The following is a 19,336-nucleotide window of genomic DNA, read 5'->3' as shown; positions in this document are numbered from 1 at the left end:
AAGCTGCGCGGGACTTGAGCTCCGCGTCCTGGGCTGCATGCGTCTCCACCCCACACTTCAATCTCCGGTTCTCTTTGTTTCTTTCTCCATGCCTTCCGATCCATCGGATCCTTTCCTCCCCCTCTTCCTGCTCCTTTGCCCGCGGGTCTCCACACCCACCCACTCCCATCAGACCACAGCCCAGCGGCCGCGCCCCTCCTACCAACTCGTCTCCTCCCACGCCCCCTTGGCTGGAAACCTGGGACCCCTTGGGACCACTTTCTGGCGCTCCGCACACCCGCCACGCCACCCCGCGCTTTTCAGCACCTAGTGGGAGAGCAGAGTTCCGGACGTCATCCGGAAAGCCCCTGAGAGTCCCAGGCTAGCCCAAGAAGTGACGGGACTGTGCCCAGGAAAGGGCGGCAGGCCAAGGAAGAAAGCTCAAGGGAGCCCCCGCCCCAACCTTCCGCCCACCCTCCCGGTTTCTCGCCGGGTCCCCATTGGCTGGCGCGATTCGCGGCTAGGATGGCAGTGGGAGGGGACCCTCTTTCCTAGCAGGGTTATAAAAACAGCGCCCTTGGCGGGGTCCCGTCCTCTGCCACTCTTGCTCCGGGTCCCGTGCTAGAGACGCAGCAGCGCTCCCACCGCCCACACCCACCACGCTCTAGCTAACCTCTCCTCCCGGAGACAGTCCGCACCTCCTCAGCCGCCCAGATCACCGCTTCCCTCCTTGACCATGTCCTCCAGGTCTGTGTCCTCCTCCTCCTACCGCAGGATGTTCCGCGGCCCAGGCACAGCGAGCCGGCCGAGCTCCAGTCGGAGCTACATGAACACGTCAACCCGCACCTATAGCCTGGGTAGCGTGCTGCGCCCCAGCACCAGCCAAAGCCTCTATGCCTTGTACCCAGGCGATGCCTATGTCTCTCGCTCCTCGGCCGTGCGCCTGCGGAGCAGCGTGCCCGGGGTGCGGCTGCCGCAGGACTAGGTGGACTTCTCACTGACGGAGGCCATCAACACCGAGTTCAAGAATACCCGCACCAACGAGAAAGTAGAGCTTCAGGAGCTAAATGACCGCTTCACCAACTATATAGACAAGGTGCGTTTCCTGGAGCAGCAGAACAAGATCCTGCTGGCTGAGCTCGAACAGCTCAAGGGCCAGGGCAAGTCGCGTCTGGGGGACCTCTATGAGGAGGACCAACTCACCAATGACAAGGCCCGCTTCGAAGTGGAGCGCGACAATCTGGCTGAGGACATCATAGGCCTCTGAGAGAAGTAAGGCGCCTCTCACGGCGCCCCACTGGGGGCACGGGAATGGAGGGAGAGGGGAACAAAACCCGGCGAGTGGCTGCCACGCCCTTGGGGAAGAGGCCGGGGCTGCGGCTCTCGAGCAAACTTGGGGCAGTGAGGCTGTGTTGCAGTGGCGCAGCCCCGCCCTGAACCTAGATCTCGCAGTTAGCATTTCACTTCTCCCCCTACTCATTGCCCAGGCCTGGCTAAAAGTGCAGAAGGCGGGAGTTCTAAAAGCTTTAGTCTCTGGTGAGGGTGGAGATGGCGCAGCAGCTCTTGTCTCAAGGCACTTCGATGTGGTGTTTGGGTGTGGCCGCCCCGCCCCTGGCGGTTTCCCAGTTCCCCTTTGGTTAATGTGCAACTGTTTTAGATTGCAGGAGGCGATGCTTCAGAGAGAGGAAGCAGAGAGCACCCTGCAATCTTTCAGACAGGTTTGTAGACTCTCGTCCCACTTGCAGCCACCGGGCCCCACCCAACAAAACCACAGGCAATTCTAAGTTACTTCACTAAAATCTAAAAAGTGCAAAACTTCACTTCTTTATGTAAAGTCTCCTAGTGGTGGAAAGACCAAAGATGGCAACTTTTGTGAACAGAAACCCTTCCTTAGGACATAAAGAAAAGATTTTATCTTTTTGCTTTGTTTCAAGATTTTTATTGGCAAAGAAATATTTTTTCCCTTTCATTTTTGTAACACATTGGCATTCTGGTTTCAAACACATACAGTTTGATTTACTTTGTGGTTTACTTAAGCTAAGTTGGCTCACTTTTACAAGATCACGACACACACACATAGTTTAAAGCCCTATAGTTTAAAATGTAAAAAGTATTGGAGGATAAGAAACTTAGTTTAACTGGAATTAAGCCAAAGAGTTTCTTTTCTTCTTTCCAAGTCCTATTGTGGCATTAAAGTTAGATGGAGGTATCACTATGCACAACTATTTTGTGATATAATAAGGGTGAAAAGAAGCCATCTGTCCCTGTGGCTGAAAGGTATTAATGGTTTCTATGGGCTTCACTATGGAATATAGATACACACATTCTAGCAAATTTGATGGCTCTGGACAGAAATAATAGGAGTCTTTGTGTTCCCAGAGCAGCTATGCAACAGGCTACATTCTTATTGAATATGTAATGATGAAAGCATAGTTTTAATTGGACACAAGTATTTGCTAACATCCATTATCTAATGTCTGCCCCAGACTGGTAAATTATGTGATGTGTAAAGTTCTTAAAGCTACAGTCACTTCTCACATTTTGAGAAGCCTTTCTTTATTGCGTCCTTATATTCTTTTTATTCTCTCCATTAACAAAAATAAACCCAAGGATGAATAATGGAATTATATGAAAAAGCTTTTTATTTTTGCTCCAAAATTAGATGGAGTTAAAATTGGTATCCCAAACCAGGGAGATTCCCAGCATAGTTTTGCTCTTGGGAACACTTAATGGGATTTGCTGCAAAACTCTTTCAGATAAATAGTCTAGGATAACATTTTTAATCTGAAACACATTTGCCAAACCAATTGAAACACAGCTATATGTGGCTTATTTTAGTCCTTGAGCATTTATGACCATTGTTCCTATAATATTTTCTGCAGAGTTATGAGTTAATATAAAACAATACAATATGAAAGATTCCCTGTTTTGGGATTTAATAAATGCTTCATTCTCTTCCATGAAATAGAATGTCACTTTGAAGATCTAAAAAGAGGTTAATAAAGTATCTTTTATATCTCTTTTAGGGCTTAACAAGAAGCCCAAATGAATTTTTTCTATTCCATTTTTAAACATTTTTCCATGAAGACGTTAAGTGTCTCAACATTTTCATACTATAAGGCTATAACCTATAATCCAAATTATTAAATAAACTGTAATCCAAGTTATTACAAGATAAGGGATATTAAACATTCCCTGGAGGGGAAATAAAATCTTATTTGCAAGATCACACATTCTGGTTTGGAATGTAGACTTCATAAATAGTGAAAACAAAGAAGAACAAGATCAGCAAGAAGTCTCTCTGTAGTTTTGTTCTGTGCAAACATTTTGGCCAGTCATTGTGAAACTGGCTAAGTAACTGAATTGACACAGTAACAAGTGAAGAAGATAGACACACCCATATAGGATGAGTCAGGGACGTTTCAGGAGAAGAATTCACTAGAAAAGACAAAACAAATATAGTTCTTTTTCTTATTTGCCTGGCTGCATCTTTGCCTGTGCATATCCTGAATTGGAGGATTGAATTGCTACTTGATATAAACCTAGTCTTGTAACCTGGATGCCAGAAAATGAAATAGTTGCTCTGGATCCCAAGGATAAATATCAGAACATTTTCACAGAGAGAATGGGAGAGAGAGAGAAAATGAACTTAGATATATGCTTAAACTTTTGAAGCACAAATTTCTGTTTTACATGTACTCATGTTACATGAAATTGTGAAATGAAATTTGCTCACCCCAATCATCATGTTATTCCATGGAATTAAATCGTAAAAACTCTGCAGCATTGATTTTCTAGATTTAAAAAACACTACTGATAAAAATGTAGATTCAAGAATAATTGAGCACTCATTACCATGTTAGTATACATTTATTTATTTTTAGGCTGTCTGTTAGTTCCTTTCAGTACAATTGAGTCCCAGTTCAAATTTATAAATAGGAAAAGAGAACATAGCATAGTGTAGCACAAAGTGATTTATAAACTTATTCAAGGGTCATAAAATTTGTCAATGTCTTCTCTATAGTAAAGAGACTAGGTTCATGTGATTAACTTAAAATGAATAAATGAGATAAACCGTAGACGTTTGCACCCTCTATATCTTGTCTTTTCTCTCTTCAAAATAGGATGTGGACAATGCATCTCTGGCACGTCTTGACCTTGAATGTAAAGTGGACTCCTTGCAAGAAGAGATCGCGTTTTGAAGAAACTACATGATGAGTTCAGTGGCATAGCTGTCAGTGAATGAATGAGGGGAAAGCTGCTCCCTGTCCACCTGACTGACCTTCTGTCTGTCCTTTCCCTCAGGAAATCCAGGAGCTGCAGGCTCAGATTCAGGAACAGCATGTCCAGATTGATGTGGATGTCTCCAAGCCTGACCTCACGGCTGCCCTGCGTGATATATGTCAGCAGTATGAGAGTGTGGCTGCCAAGAACCATCAGGAGGCAGAAGAATGGTACAAGTCCAAGGTATGCAGTGAGTCCGTGTGGTAGAACAAAAGAAAAGCAATTCTGAAAGCACTACACCTGTCTGTGATTTCTAACTATTTTTTAGCTTGGCTCAAAAGCTGGCTTTAACCTAAATCTTTTGCTACAGCCTCCCCACCATGCACTGTGCCTCTTTTAGAATAGGAGACCCTGTTTTCACTAATATTTTACAGTACTTCAGAGAAATCCCCAACACCACTATATTTAAATGAGTTCAATAGAATGAATACTGTTTGAAAACTAAAGTCAGCATTCTCATGATCTTTCTGTAACTTCAAATCATAAACTAGACATAGTTCAGAAAACACTGGGTCAGAATTCTGATTTCTTTCCCTAAGAGTGAAAAGACTCGAATGTGGACAATATCCATTTCTGCTTTCTTCCCAAAAGTTTGCTGACCTCTCTTAGGCTGCTAACCGGAACAATGATGCTCTGCGCCAGGCAAAGCAGGAGTCAAATGAGTACCGGAGACAGGTGCAGTCTCTCACCTGTGAAGTGGATGCACTTAAAGGAACTGTATCACCCCATAGTGAAAGGAGGAAATTATTAGCTTGGATATATTTTGTTGACCAAGCTAATAGTGACACCTGAACAAAATTTCAAGTGAAGAAAATTTATATATTTGTCCAAAGAAAATGAGTTCTCCAGATAGATGCACAAAGCACTAGATGGAATTCTTGGAGGTACTAGCTTAATCTGTGGTTGCTTGCAGTAAGAGGAACTTGCTGCTCACATTCTCCATCCAAAATTAGAGTGGGCACCCTTTTCCACTAATGGACCATTGTATACCATCTATAATTGGTTCTGGGAATAGCTAGGTGTTTCCAGGAAGTAACATCGGAAGCCCTTCTCACCTCCTGCAGAATGAGTCCCTGGAACACCAGATGCGGGAAATGGAAGAGAACTTTGCCATGGAAGCTGCTAACTACCAAGACACTATTGGCCATCTGCAGGATGAGATTCAGAACATGAAGGAAGAAATGGCTCCTCACCTTCGTGAATACCAAGACCTGCTCAATGTTAAGATGGCTCTTCACATTGAGATTGCCAACTACAGGAAGCTGCTGGAAGGCGAGGAGAGCAGGTAGAGAACACAGACTCTTATGTGTGAATTAGTAGCTGGAGTTCCAAGGCACTCTGCCCCTCTTTTTATCTTTTGAACATTTATTCAAGGTAACTCCTTTCCACTCCTTATAGATGAGGAACTTCAGGTTCAGAGGAAGTAACCTGCCACAGACAGAGCTAATAATAGCAGAACTGGAATTAGAACCCATAGTTTGTCAAAATCCACACCATTTCCCCTCTGCAATGTCTCTAGCTTATGTCTCTGTGAGAAAATGCTTGAAATAAAAATTTAAATGTACAACCACATGTAAATAGTTATGAGACACATCTCTAATGTGAATTGCAAGAGTAATTTTTATTGGATGAAAATGAGGAGTATATAAATTTATTCCTTGCTATTAGAGGATAACAATTTTACTGTTTTTCCTTTATCTTTTTTATAGGATTTCTCTGCCTCTTCCCAACTTTTCCCTCCCTGAACCTGAGGGGTAAGCATTTTATTTCCTTTTTTGAACACTTTCAACAGGTTATGACCTTGAATAAAAGCTGTACATACTCAGTGCAGCAGTATATTCCCAGCAAGAATAAAAGAAGAAATCCATATCTTATCTGTTTATGGTAAAGCCCTCATTTTTTCTGATACCTGAAAAATGCCAAAATGTCAGAAAACATGCATAATTTTCAAATCCAAGTACTCTCTTGAATGTTACACTTCAATTTAAATGTAAACTTAATTTTGCTCCTTCCTAATGGAGTACACTGTAACGTTTCATTCATGAGGGCAAGGAGGTATTAGATAACTTGGTTTTCAAACAGATAATATATCGTAGAATTATATGGGAATAGCACTTTTTTTCAAACAATTGCAAAATAATCAATTCTTTGAGTAAAATGGGTTACATTTTTAAAAAGTTTTATTTTTGTATTATTTATTTAGAAACTAATCTGGATTCACTCCCTCTGGTTGACACCCACTCAAAAAGGACACTTCTGATTAAGACGGTTGAAACTAGAGATGGACAGGATGGTATCTTTAAAATTGAAAAATGGAAAAATAATTAAAACAAACAATAACAAATTAAAAGAAAATAAATAAAATGGAGTAATTTCAGAAGGGTATCAATCCTCTTTCAAGTCAATAAACCTATATATCAGAAATAGCTAGCTACTTTGAGAAGTTGCCATTTCTTCCTTGCCGCAGTCTGGCTGGGCACAAATCACGAGCCACTAAAGCAGGAACAAATTTTATTTTTTCTACTGCAAGAAAAAACCTCACACACGCTCCTGGGGAATCCTCCCGAAAAGCCACGAGGCTCCTCCAGCAAGCCCCAGCCGGAAATCACTATCCGGGAAAACCCTCCTCCTGCACTTCGACAACCAATGGGAACTCCCGGGGAATCCCCGTGAGAACTAAAAATAGCGCGAGAACTCAAAATTAGCGCTAGAACTCAAAAGTAGCGGCAGAGGCGGATATTAACGCCTTGCCTGTCAATCAATACTGTTGGCAAAATGCCAGGGGCCATACAGACTCGGCTGTGGCTCTCAGCATCTCCCCCCTTCTGTTTAAATAAACAACAAGTAATGTGGCTTAGGGACCGTGCCTGTTAGGTAGTCCAATTCAACATATGGTCCTTACCCGTCATCGGATGAACTGACCTCTAGGCGTCAGCCTCCTGTCTTAGGTTGGTACCACTGCAATCGGATCATACCCGTCACTGACTACCGGTCCAGCATACAGCCATACTTGTGGATAGGCCTTTGCACCAGTGGGGGGGTTGAGGTTCTTTGCCTCACCTCTGTTGGCCCCCAAACTTGTCCTTGGTGCCAATGGGGGGGTGAGGTTCTTTGCCTCACCTCTGTTGGCCCCCAAATTTTAGACCATCACTAGTAGAAGGGAGGAGGATGAAAAATGCCATGACACCAAGCCAATTGAGGGCTCCTTTGAAAAATTGTACCACCAGTGACACCATCAGCAAAGATGCCAGCATTACCACAATTCGCTGCACCAACAGATAGTTCACAATGCATACAAGTGATACATAGTCCAGGCAAGTTCTGCAAGCAGTTCAAAGTAGAGGAATCTGTCAATATGTCCATTTCTTCCCAAAGTAAATCTACTCCTTGATTGAGCATTACTTGTTGAGTTATTATTCACTGATGCATCAGTTTATACAGTTTGTTGATAGCTACCGAAGAAGCTGTAGTTTGGTTTTATCTTTGTCTTCACCGGCACTGGGATGAAGATAGGAATTCTGGCAATGATGCTAGGAAAAAAATTATGTAACATTCCAACAGGCATTAAGAAAACAATTTTTTGAACAATTTACATTATCCTGAACAGAATTATTAAATATAATGAGAAGGAAAGGTGAAAGCAAACAAACAGATCTGTTAACCTCCTTATTTGTTCACATATTAAAACAATTTTCAACAGCTGTTTACCCAATCTAAATTAAACCATTAAAATCACGTGAATAAAAAAAAATTCGGATCCATTTATTCATGAGCGCTCCTCATATAAGATATATGGACATACACACATACAGACATACAACACAAAACAGAAGTGTGCGCACATAACATACAACATATAAGACAATAATAAAGGCCTTGTTGCTTTACCTAGGTGAAATCTCCATTGCAATGTTTAAAAACTCCACAGTCAAAAAATAAAACACAGTCAAAAAACAAAACTGATCAGAAAAACATTAACCTAGGTTTGTATGAGCTCAAAAAATAAAATAGAACTTTATGATGTGGGAAAAATGCAATAATAAAATAGATATTGAAAAAAGGCACCGTGGTTAATCACTGTCGCAGATGTAAGAATAGCCAAGCTGGAGCTCTGGATATCAGCTGTTATGGATTTCAGTCAAATCATCTTCTTTTTCTGTAGAAATTGTTTTGGTTAACCTCTCTGGAATCCAAATCGGCTGCTGTTCTCCCTGTGGGAACACACAAACGGAACCCCTACTCCAGACAATAACTGGGTCGGGACCTTTCCATTGTCCTGTTAGAATATCTTTCCAAAGTACCTTAGGCTTATGTACATTTTTCGGATACATATGTCTTTCCGCAGCACTAAGTCCTGATGAATCCAAATTTAGAAAGTTTAGAGTAAAAAGGGTTATTTTAAGTTTATCTTTGGGGGATATATACCCCTTTCCAATTCCCTCTTTTTGCTTTAATAAGTACGTTTTAATAGTTTGATGAGCTCTTTCAACTATGCCTTGTCCCTGTGGATTGTATGGGATTCCTGTTATATGAGTAATACCAAAAGATGAGCAAAATTGTTTAAAAGAGTTAGAAGTGTAACCAGGACCATTATCAGTTTTTAACTGTTTAGGAACACCCACAGTGGCAAAATTTTGTAAGCAATGAGCTATAACATCTTTAGTTTTTTCTCCGGCATGAAGGGAGCCCATCAAAAATCCGGAAGAAGTATCAACTGTAACATGTAAATATTTTAATTTTCCAAATTCTGGCAAGTGTGTGACGTCCATCTGCCAAATATGGTTAGGTATCAGTCCTCTAGGATTGACTCCAAGATTAACTTGTGGTAAAAAGGTCACACAATTTTGACATTGTTTTATTATATGCCTGGCTTGTTCCTTAGTTATTTTAAAACGCTTTTGTAAAGTATTAGCATTAACATGAAACCTTTTATGAAAATTTGTAGCTTCTTCTACAGTAGAAAAAATATGTATATCATGTGTAGTTTTATCTGCTAAATCATTGCCCAAACTAAGGGCTCCAGGCAATCCTGTATGTGCCCTGATATGTCCTATAAAGAATGGATCTTTTCTATCCCAGATTAGACTTTGTATAGTGGAAAACAAAGAGAAAACAGTAGAGGAAGGGGAAATCCTACCAGCATCTTCAAGGGATATTATAGCATTAACTATATACTGACTATCAGAAAATAAATTAAATACAGAATCTTTAAACATCACAAAAGCTTGTAAAACTGCATTGAGCTCTACCTTTTGAGCTGATTGTTTGGGAACTAAAAATGTAAAAGTTTGATCAGGGGTAACTACTGCTGCTGTACCATTATTAGACCCATCAGTGAATATATTTGGAGCATTCACGATAGGTGTTTTTCTTGTCATTTTAGGAAAAACTACAGGATGCTTAGACCAAAAAGACAACAAAGGATTAGATGGTAAATGATTATCAAATGAAACATTTGATTTACACATGATTATTGCCCATGTATTTAACTCATTAGCTAACTCATCAATTTGCTCCATAGTATATGGAGTAATAATTTTATTGGGAGAAATTCCAAACACTCCCTTTGCTGCTTTTATTCCTTTCAGTATTAATTGTCCTACAGCCTCAGGATACCTAGTAAGAATAGTGTTAGGAGAGTAAGATAAATGTATCCACAATAATGGACCTTCTTGCCAAAATACTCCTGTAGGAATATTTTTTGTTGGTATTACAATGAATAATAAAGGCAAACTTATATCAATTCTGTCCAAATGCATATTTTCCATATATGTTTCAATAATTTTTAATGCCTTTCTTGCTTCAGGAGTTAATATGCGGGGTGAATTTGGATCTGATGGACCTTTTAGGATATCAAATAAAGGTCCCAACTCTCCTGTTGGTATGCCTAGATAAGGCCTTATCCAATTTATATCTCCCAACAACTTTTGAAAGTCATTAAGCGATTTGAGTTGATCTACTCGTATTTGAATTTTAGGTGGACGGACCATGGTTGAGGATAATAGAACTCCTAAATAATTAATTGGAAAATTTAATTGTACTTTATCTATTGCTATCTCTAGATTATAATTTTTTAACAAATTTGTAAGTGTGGCATAACATTCCAACAATGTGTTTTTATCTTTGTGTGCTAACAATACATCATCCATATAGTGAAATATTTGTAGTTCAGGATTTTGATTTCTAAGTGGCTGGATTGCTTTATTAACATAAATTTGACACATAGTTGGGCTGTTAGCCATCCCTTGAGGGAGCACTTTCCATTCATATCTCTGATCAGGACCTTCATGATTCAGTGCAGGGATAGTAAATGCAAAATGTGGACTATCCTCAGGATGAATTGGAATTGAAAAGAAACAATCTTTAATATCTATAGCTAAAACATACCAGGTTTTTGGTAAAGCAGACAATTGAGGAATCCCTGATTGAGCAGGTCCCATAATAACCATCTCATTATTAATGGCTCTTAAATCTTGTAATAATCTCCATTTACCAGATTTCTTTTTAATGACAAAAATGGGAGTATTATAGGGAGATACAGAAGGTTGTATATGTCCCTCTGCTAATTGTTGTTTGACCAGGTCATGGGCTGCTTGTATCTTTTCTTTAGTCAGGGGCCACTGAGAAACCCATACTGGTCTATCTGATTTCCAAGTGATTTTTATTGCCTCAGTGACCCCTTCTGAAAACCCAGTCCATGTCTATTTATTCTTTGATCTATTTGTATTGGTGCTGCTATACCTTGTTCTTGTTTTTCTAATCTTTTTCCTTTCCTAAAACCTTGTCTAGCCATAATAGTGGGTGCATTTTGATTGATATTATTTGTTAATGTCAAACCTAATTGATCTAAGACATCTCGTCCCCATAAATTTACGGGAAGATGATCCAATACATATGGCTGTATAGTTCCTTCACATCCTTCAGGATCCTTCCAATCTAAGACCATTGCACTTCTATGGGGATTAGTTGCCACTCCTAGGCCTCGAAGCGTTTGAGTGGCTTGTTGTAATGGCCAATGTTTTGGCCATTCTTGACGAGATATGATGCTAAGGTCTGCACCTGTATCCAGTAGCCCATTAAATTCATGTCCTTGAATATTTAGTTTTAGCATTGGGCGAGAATCTAAATTCAAAGACAGCATAGCCCAATCTACACCTGTGGAGCCTAAACCCCTGGAACCTCTTTCCATAGTAGTACTGGAAAATTTATCATGTAGGCTGGATATTATTAATAACTGTGCTATTCTATCTCCTGGTGAAATTACTGATATACCCTTTGGAGAACTAGCTATAATTTTTATTTCACCTTCATAATCGGGATCAGTTACCCCGGGACTTATCATAAGTCCTTTTAGCGTAGAAGAACTACGTCCTAACAATAAGCCTACTGTTCCTTGGGGAAGAGGTCCTTTTACTCCTGTGGGAATGATTTGAACTCCCATCTCTGGAGTTAGTACTGCTCTGGCGGAGGCGCAGATGTCCAACCCTGCGCTCCCTCTGGTTCGTCTGATGAGAGATCGGATGGATAATGTGTCCTGGGTACTACCCTGATGGGGTTGCTGGGTTCCTCCATGGTTTTTCTGGGTTCCTCCAGTGCCCCGTACATTTGTGGTCGTGGGCCCCGGAGCATTGGGCCCCCCTGTCCGTTTTTTGGCAATGGAGCCTGATGCCTTTCTCGACGATATCGTGGGTAACCACCTGGTCCTTGTCCATTTTTTGATAATGGAGTACCCTCTATGGTGGTTTGAGAACGGCATTCATTAGCCCAGTGTCTCCCTCTACGGCATCGTGGGCAAATATCTGGTGTTCTATTCCTTTGATACCTAACTTTGTTATACCTTCCTCCTATGGGGCAACTCCTTTTAAAATGTCCTGTTTGTTCACAATTGTAGCATGTTTTTGGCCTGGCATCTAAAGCCTGTTGTACTGCTGCCAAGACTTGTCCTTGTTCATTAATGTCTCTACATAATTTAATATATGTGTTTAAATCTTCATGTTTCCATGGTCTAATGACCTCTCTGCAGCAACGATTTGCTTGGTCATAAGCCAGTTGTTTTATAAATGGCATTGCATGTTCTGTGTCACCAAAAATTTTGGAGGCTGTTTGAATAAGCCTATCTACAAAGTCAGCGTAAGGTTCATTAGGTCTCTGTATTACCTTAGATAGCTGACCTTGTAAATCTCCATGTCCTTGTAAAGTCTTCCATGCCCTAACTGCGTCTGCAGCAATCTGTGCATATACAGCAGGATCATATTGAATTTGTTGCCGCTGACCCTCATAAGGTCCTTTTCCTAGCAACATCTCTAGACTTCTTTGAGGGTAACCGGCTGCTGCATTTCGTCTAGCTGTCTCCCTGCAAAATTCCTCATTGGCAACCTTCCATAACAAATATTGTCCTCCATTTAGCACAGATCTACACATGCTAGCCCAATCTGCTGGAGTCATGTCCAAGTTAGTAATGGATTCGACCATGCTTACAGTGAAGGGTGCATGAGGACCATAGGTTGTTACAGCCTCCTTTAATTGCTTCACTGTTTTGAACTCTAACTCACGGTGAATTCGCTGCCCTCCTGCCTGCTCAAGTACAGGGCATGCTAATCTTTGAGGTCCTGTCTCAGGATCCCATCTATCAACTACGGGGGTTGAGGGGGTTGAGGGCCACTCAGCTATCTCCATAGGTGGAGCTGTTGGCTGAATTACGCCCTCTGGTGATAGATCGGTGTTAGTAGCAGCCTCCTGTTGTTGCTTCCCCCCTGATAGCTGTTTCTCCTCTAAGCTTTCTTCCTTTAAATTTTCTTCCTCTGTCTGACTAGCTTGAGAGACCTTCTCTTTTGCTTGATCTAAATTGTCTTTCTCCATGGTTTGAACCTCTAACAATTTATTTAACACTCTTTCAGTTTGTTTTTTACTAATTTCTAATCTGTTACAAAGATAACGCAACCCAAAAAGATAACACAAAACAAGACCGAAACAGAATGAAACAAAAATGGAACAAAAAATCGTTGTATCAATTTTCCTATTTTCTGGACATGTGCATTTGTGGTCTATTTCTATCTCTTCCTCAGGGGCAAACAACTTCAAACCTTGAGCCAACCATTTTTCCCAGTCTGCCTGAGAAAATTCTAGGGATAGGCAGCTTGAAACAAAACCAAAACAAATCAAAGCAAGAACATATTGTTTTTTAAAATGGTCACCCATTCTCTTGCCTTCCCTTAGGGGTAAGCAATTTCACTTACCCCGAAGCTTCAGACGTTCCCCGTCCGGGCCGCCAAATGCCGCAGTCTGGCTGGGCACAAATCACGAGCCACTAAAGCAGGAACAAATTTTATTTTTTCTACTGCAAGAAAAAACCTCACACACGCTCCTGGGGAATCCTCCCGAAAAGCCACGAGGCTCCTCCAGCAAGCCCCAGCCGGAAATCACTATCCGGGAAAACCCTCCTCCTGCACTTCGACAACCAATGGGAACTCCCGGGGAATCCCCGTGAGAACTAAAAATAGCGCGAGAACTCAAAATTAGCGCTAGAACTCAAAAGTAGCGGCAGAGGCGGATATTAACGCCTTGCCTGTCAATCAATACTGTTGGCAAAATGCCAGGGGCTATACAGACTCGGCTGTGGCTCTCAGCACTTCCTTTCATGCCTGCTACAAGAATAAACTGCTTGTTCCAGCAATACACATGGCCTAGTAATTATTTGGCTCCAGGATGAGATTGTATAGTAATTCTCTTACTTCATTCCAGAATTAGCAATCTGTTGTGGTACTTAATTTGAAATGGAAGTAAAACTTCCTTAAGTTACTTCCTATACTACTTCACCAGATTACCTCAATATCAGGATTGTTTTTATCTTGGACATATGACCCTGTCTTAATGACTGTTGCCTAAATACTTCTAAACCTCTTCATTTATTATAAGAATGTGCCTACAGATCAATTGGTTTCTTGTTACCACTCTGTACTAGGAAATACATGGTTGCACTTTAGTGTAATCATGAAATCTTCCCTTACACATAAATTTAAAATGTACTTGCCATTCATCTTAATATGCCTTTATTGCTTTTAAGCTTTGCTACATAGAGTTTTTATGGCATCCTTAAAAAACACAGGTTTTTGAGAAGTTTTCTTTTTGTATGTCATAAATTCCATTGATAGTTACTTTGCCTATAGATGACAGGCATTTTGTACATGTATCAGTCCCTCTATGCTGCAATTCTTACCATGTAGAATCAGTGCGACCTTCCAAATGGCACAATAAATTATATATGTTTAATAAGATTTTTCTTTGTTGTGATTTATGGGATAATTTAAACTTTTGCATGTAGTATTATATTTGATTTGAGTTTATTTATTTTTAACAGGTTATCAACGAAACTTCTCAGCATCATGATGACCTTGAATAAAAGCTGTACATACTCAGTGCAGCAGTACATTACCAGCAAGAATAAAAAAAAATCCATATCTTAAAGAAACAGCTTTCAAGTGCCTTTCTGCAGTTTTTCAGGAGCGCAAGATAGATTTGGAATAGGAACGAGCTCTAGATCTTAACAACCGACACTCCTAAAAGATTTAGAAAACAAGTTTACAACATAATCTAGTTTACAAAGAAGTCTTGTGCTAGAATACTTTTTAAAAAGTATTTTTGAATACCATTAAAACTGCTTTTTTTTCCAGCAAGTATCTGAGCAACTTGTTTCTGCTTCAATAAATCTTTAGAAAAACTTTTCTACTGTGTTATTTACTGTATAACATTAGAACAATTCTCTCTTTAGGTATTAAGTTAGTAAATTCTATTTCTTTATGCTCACTTCTTTTCAGTTGTTACTATTATCTTTTAAATTTAGGCTGGCAGTGTTCAGTGGTAAGATACAGGTTCAATCCTGTACACCAAAGAAAAAATTTACAATTAGATACAATATAGATGGCCCCCCGCCACTCAGGATGGTTGAATGAAGAATTTTTTAACTTCCTAATGAACAAAAATCCCTGTGCATTCAGTAAAAATTGTACTTCTGATCTTTTTCTAGGCTAGTGATATATGGTATAGTACTCTTATATGCAGTGAGCCACAGCTCCCAGTCTACCACACAAAACAAGAGTCACTGCACTATACTGTGTTGCTGAGCTTGTTTGTAGGTTAAGTTTATTAAATGCATTTTCAACTTACAATGTTTTCAATTTCTGATGAGATTATTAGAATAATACCCAGATGTAAATAATTGGGAACCTGTGTAAAAAAATGACGTGTGCAAAAATGATAGACCTCTTTATAACATGAGTTCAGCTGGATCCATGTTCACGTGTAATTTCAAGTCCAGAGACTTCATAAAGTTAAAAAATGCAAACTTCTTTTTCTGTATGTGCAGCACAAGATTAGTACAAATTCCACTATGGGATTTGAATCATTAAGCAATGACCAAAGTTGCAGGAAATGCAACTTCCACTTGTAGGATGTAGAGAAATGGGGCAAGTTCACCAAGTTTCAAGTTATGAAAAGTGGTGTGCTTTGGTGTATGCGGTTGTATGAGCATAAATAACATGTAAACTTGTATTTACATCTATAGATTTAAACTTTTAAAATAGAATTCTTCCCTCAGGCCTGCCCTTTCAACCAGCTGATCTGTCATTAAAGTTGGCACCTGAAGAGTTAATAGAATAGATATTTTTAATGACCTTTGTGTTTGGAAAATGGTATCAGACACAAAATGAAAATCCCTGCCTTTTCAACTGGGGAGATGAGATTATTACATGTACATCACATGGCCAGACAGTGCTAACTGTAAGTATAATGAGGTTTTAAAACCTGGAGCAGTAAGAATAAGTAGTATAGTCATAAAAAGCTTCCTATAGAACTGCCATGGGGCAGACCTTAGGAAAGTTCATAGAATTTAGATAAATAGAAGAAGGAAGGTATTGCCCAGAGGCAAGAGAGTTGTTATAATGGTTGACAGTGTGTATTTTGGAGTGAAACTCCTTTGGGTACATTCCTGGACTTCTCTAAACCACCATTTCCTGTATCTCTATTATTATTATCCCCTCTCCTCCAGAAATAATACAGTAGACATATGTTGTAATTTTTTTTCTGTGCATGCTGTATCCCTCTCTGAAGTTGCTGTGGGGAATAGTAATAGTTCACGGGAAGTCTTGCTTATAGGCAGCTATGTTAGCTGTGATTTTTATCATTTTGTGACAACAGGCACAGCAGAAGTAAAGAAATGATTGGCCACTGAATTGACTCCTAGCTAGGGTGACTTTGAACCCTGACTTGCCTGGAGTTGTCATAGTTCACACCTGTGTGTCAGAACAATTATTAGAACTGCCCCTTTCAGACTCACAAATGTACCAGTTCAGACAATAGGTTACCCCTGTCATCCTATCCTTAGAACAATCTAGTAAGAAGGCTATTCTGTTCATATTGGGATTTCTTGAGTGTGCTTGACCCCTATTCCAACAACTGCCATGGTATGATCTGCTTCACCAGTGTATGATCTGCTTCACTAGCAGATATTTAGGCCCTTAACCCATTAAGTCCCAAGTTCTCAATTCTGTAAATATTTTAATGCAGTTGACACAAGTGCATTAAAATAAGTTGGAAGTCATAACCAAGAGCCTATATATATGATTAATTATATAATTAATATAATTATTATATTAATAGCATATTTAATAATTAAATTATCATTTTATATTATATAATTATATATCAGATACTATATGTGAATTTTTATAAAGTTGGCACCTGCAGAGTTAATAGAATAGATACATCTAAGATAATGGGACAAAATGGATCAAGAAACCTTTTCTATTTGATTTATGGTTTTGTTCTCAGTCTTTTAGCCATGCTCACCATGTTCCCCCCTCAGCATCCTGACCCTATTTCCTTTCTCACTTTGTTTGGTTTATATGAATGTCATCCCAGGAAGCCTCAGATTCATGTTGGTTTTCTTCACACAAATGACCGTTTAGTATTTAAAAGGAATTAAGAAGTCAGTCACAATTTGTTCTGTTTTGTTTTAAGGGAAGAGAGAAATCATGACAAGGAGTTTGGCCCATACCCTTCAAGACTACTGGGGTCTCCATCCTTCAAAATCCCTTATAGCTCTTTCAAAAATCACATCCCAGAAATGGAATACATGAGCTGGCCTCTCTTATCTGTGACTGTCAGAAATTAGACCTTAATGAAAAGCCTCACAGGAGCCCATGTCATAGGAATTATAATCTCATTAAGTCTTCTTTTATTTTTGTCTTTAATTATGCTGTTAGCATTTTCCTTATCTTCCGCTTTGAAAAACTCATAAAAGAAACCATGTTCTCACCACCTAGGGTGAAGCAGAGATTAGTGCTGGGTTCTTTTATATATAACATTATTCCAAGATTAAAGGAGATAACAGAAAAATGTAGAGGGTGGAGAGAAGGAAATTAAGACATAAAGGATACTTCTGTAGAAAGTTACCCAGGGGACTGTTAAATCCAACTCAGTTTTCTCACAACCATGACAAATGGAAGAGACTGTTGGTGTATGAAACAAATGTCTTATTTTACCCTGAAATATACAATAGTAGTCTACCTTTCCACAACCAGACTTTTAACAAAGCCACTCAGAAAACAAAATCTCTTTTCTAAGACTATGAGATTAAGGGAGTAAAGAGGAGAGGAAGAAGGGGAGGGACACCAGCTTCTATTACAGCTATGGTCTGAATGCTTGTATTCTCCCAAAATGCATATGGTAGAACCAAAGTCCCAATGGATGGTATTCAGAGGTGGGGCCTTTGAGGTACGAGGTCAAGAGGGCAGAGCTCTCATCAGTGAAATCAGTGCCTTATCAAAGAGGCCTGGCAAAGCTTATCTGGTCCTTCCACTAGCAGGACACGGCATGAAAGCACCATCTATAGACTAGGACTCGGGCCCTCACTAGAGGTGGAATTTGTTGGTGCCATGGTCATAGACTTCGCAGCCTCCTGAATCATAAGAATTTAGGTTTCTGTTATTCCTAATACACCAAATATACGCATTTTGTTACAGCAGCTCAAACAGACTAAGCCCTCATGGGCTTCTTAAAGGAAGCAAGGAAAGCAAACAGTATGTCCAAGAGAATGCTGTCTCTCCAACCTGCCCGACCTCGACTAAATGAAGGGTCTGAATTGTTCTGCTCATGCTTCCATAACAGAATATAGCACATAGGGTGGTTTAAACAACAGGAGTTTAGTTTCTTATTGTTCTAGAGATCAGGAAGTCTGAGATCCAGGGGCTTGCAGAGAGATATAGAAAACCTGATAGTCTTTCTTGAAAAAAAAAAAAAAAAAAAAAAAAACAGATGGTCTAACACTTGAATTCTGCCAAACATTTAATTTGCAAAATTCAAATCATAAACACTTTCAGATCATAAAAATGAGGGAACATCTTCTAATTCATTATATGAAGATAGTTGACTTAGTCATTGGTGATACTACAAGAAAATACCTGAGAATGGATAATTTACCAAGAACATACATTTATTTCTTACTGTTCTTGGATACTGAGAGTCCAAGATCAAGGACACAACAGGTTTGGTGTCTGGTGAGGGCCTGATCTCTGCTTCCAAGGTGCTGCATTTTCATAGCATCCTCTGGAGGAGATGAATGCTGTGTCCTCAAATGATGGAATGGATAGAAGGGGTGGAAAGGGATGAATTTCTGGCAAGCCCTTTCATAAGGGCATTTAAGCTCTTTCATGAGAATAGAGCTCTCATGACTCAGTCACCTCCTAACAGTCACACCATCCCTCCCAATACTTCATATTTCAACGTGAACTTTGGAAGGGACACAATTCCAAAACTAGACAAAGACACCAAAGCTGATAAACACCGGATGTCAACTTTATTCATGGAGACAGATACAAATATCCTCAAGACATATCAGCCAACCAAATTGCGTTGACCCAGGTTCTTTGAAAAAACAAAAGTTGGGACCATATGCAGAAGTGATCTATTTAGAAGGATAAATTGTAAGAAACATCAGTAGATAGGCAAGCCTTCAGGCTGTGACGCAGGCTTGACACCAAGAAAGGATACAGGGAAAGAGGGAGCAACTGCAGTAGCC

General features: G+C 40.0%; 1 pseudogene; it reads left to right on the top strand.

The window, feature by feature from the left end:
* Window positions 1-715: 715 nt before the first annotated feature.
* On the top strand, window positions 716-14,662 carry LOC144253022 (vimentin-like; annotated as a pseudogene).
* The last annotated feature ends 4,674 nt before the right edge of the window (window positions 14,663-19,336 follow it).

Source organism: Urocitellus parryii, unplaced genomic scaffold (assembly GCF_045843805.1).
Source record: "Urocitellus parryii isolate mUroPar1 unplaced genomic scaffold, mUroPar1.hap1 Scaffold_86, whole genome shotgun sequence".
Taxonomy (NCBI): Eukaryota; Metazoa; Chordata; class Mammalia; order Rodentia; family Sciuridae; genus Urocitellus; species Urocitellus parryii.
This window is presented reverse-complemented; position numbering and strand designations above follow the sequence as displayed.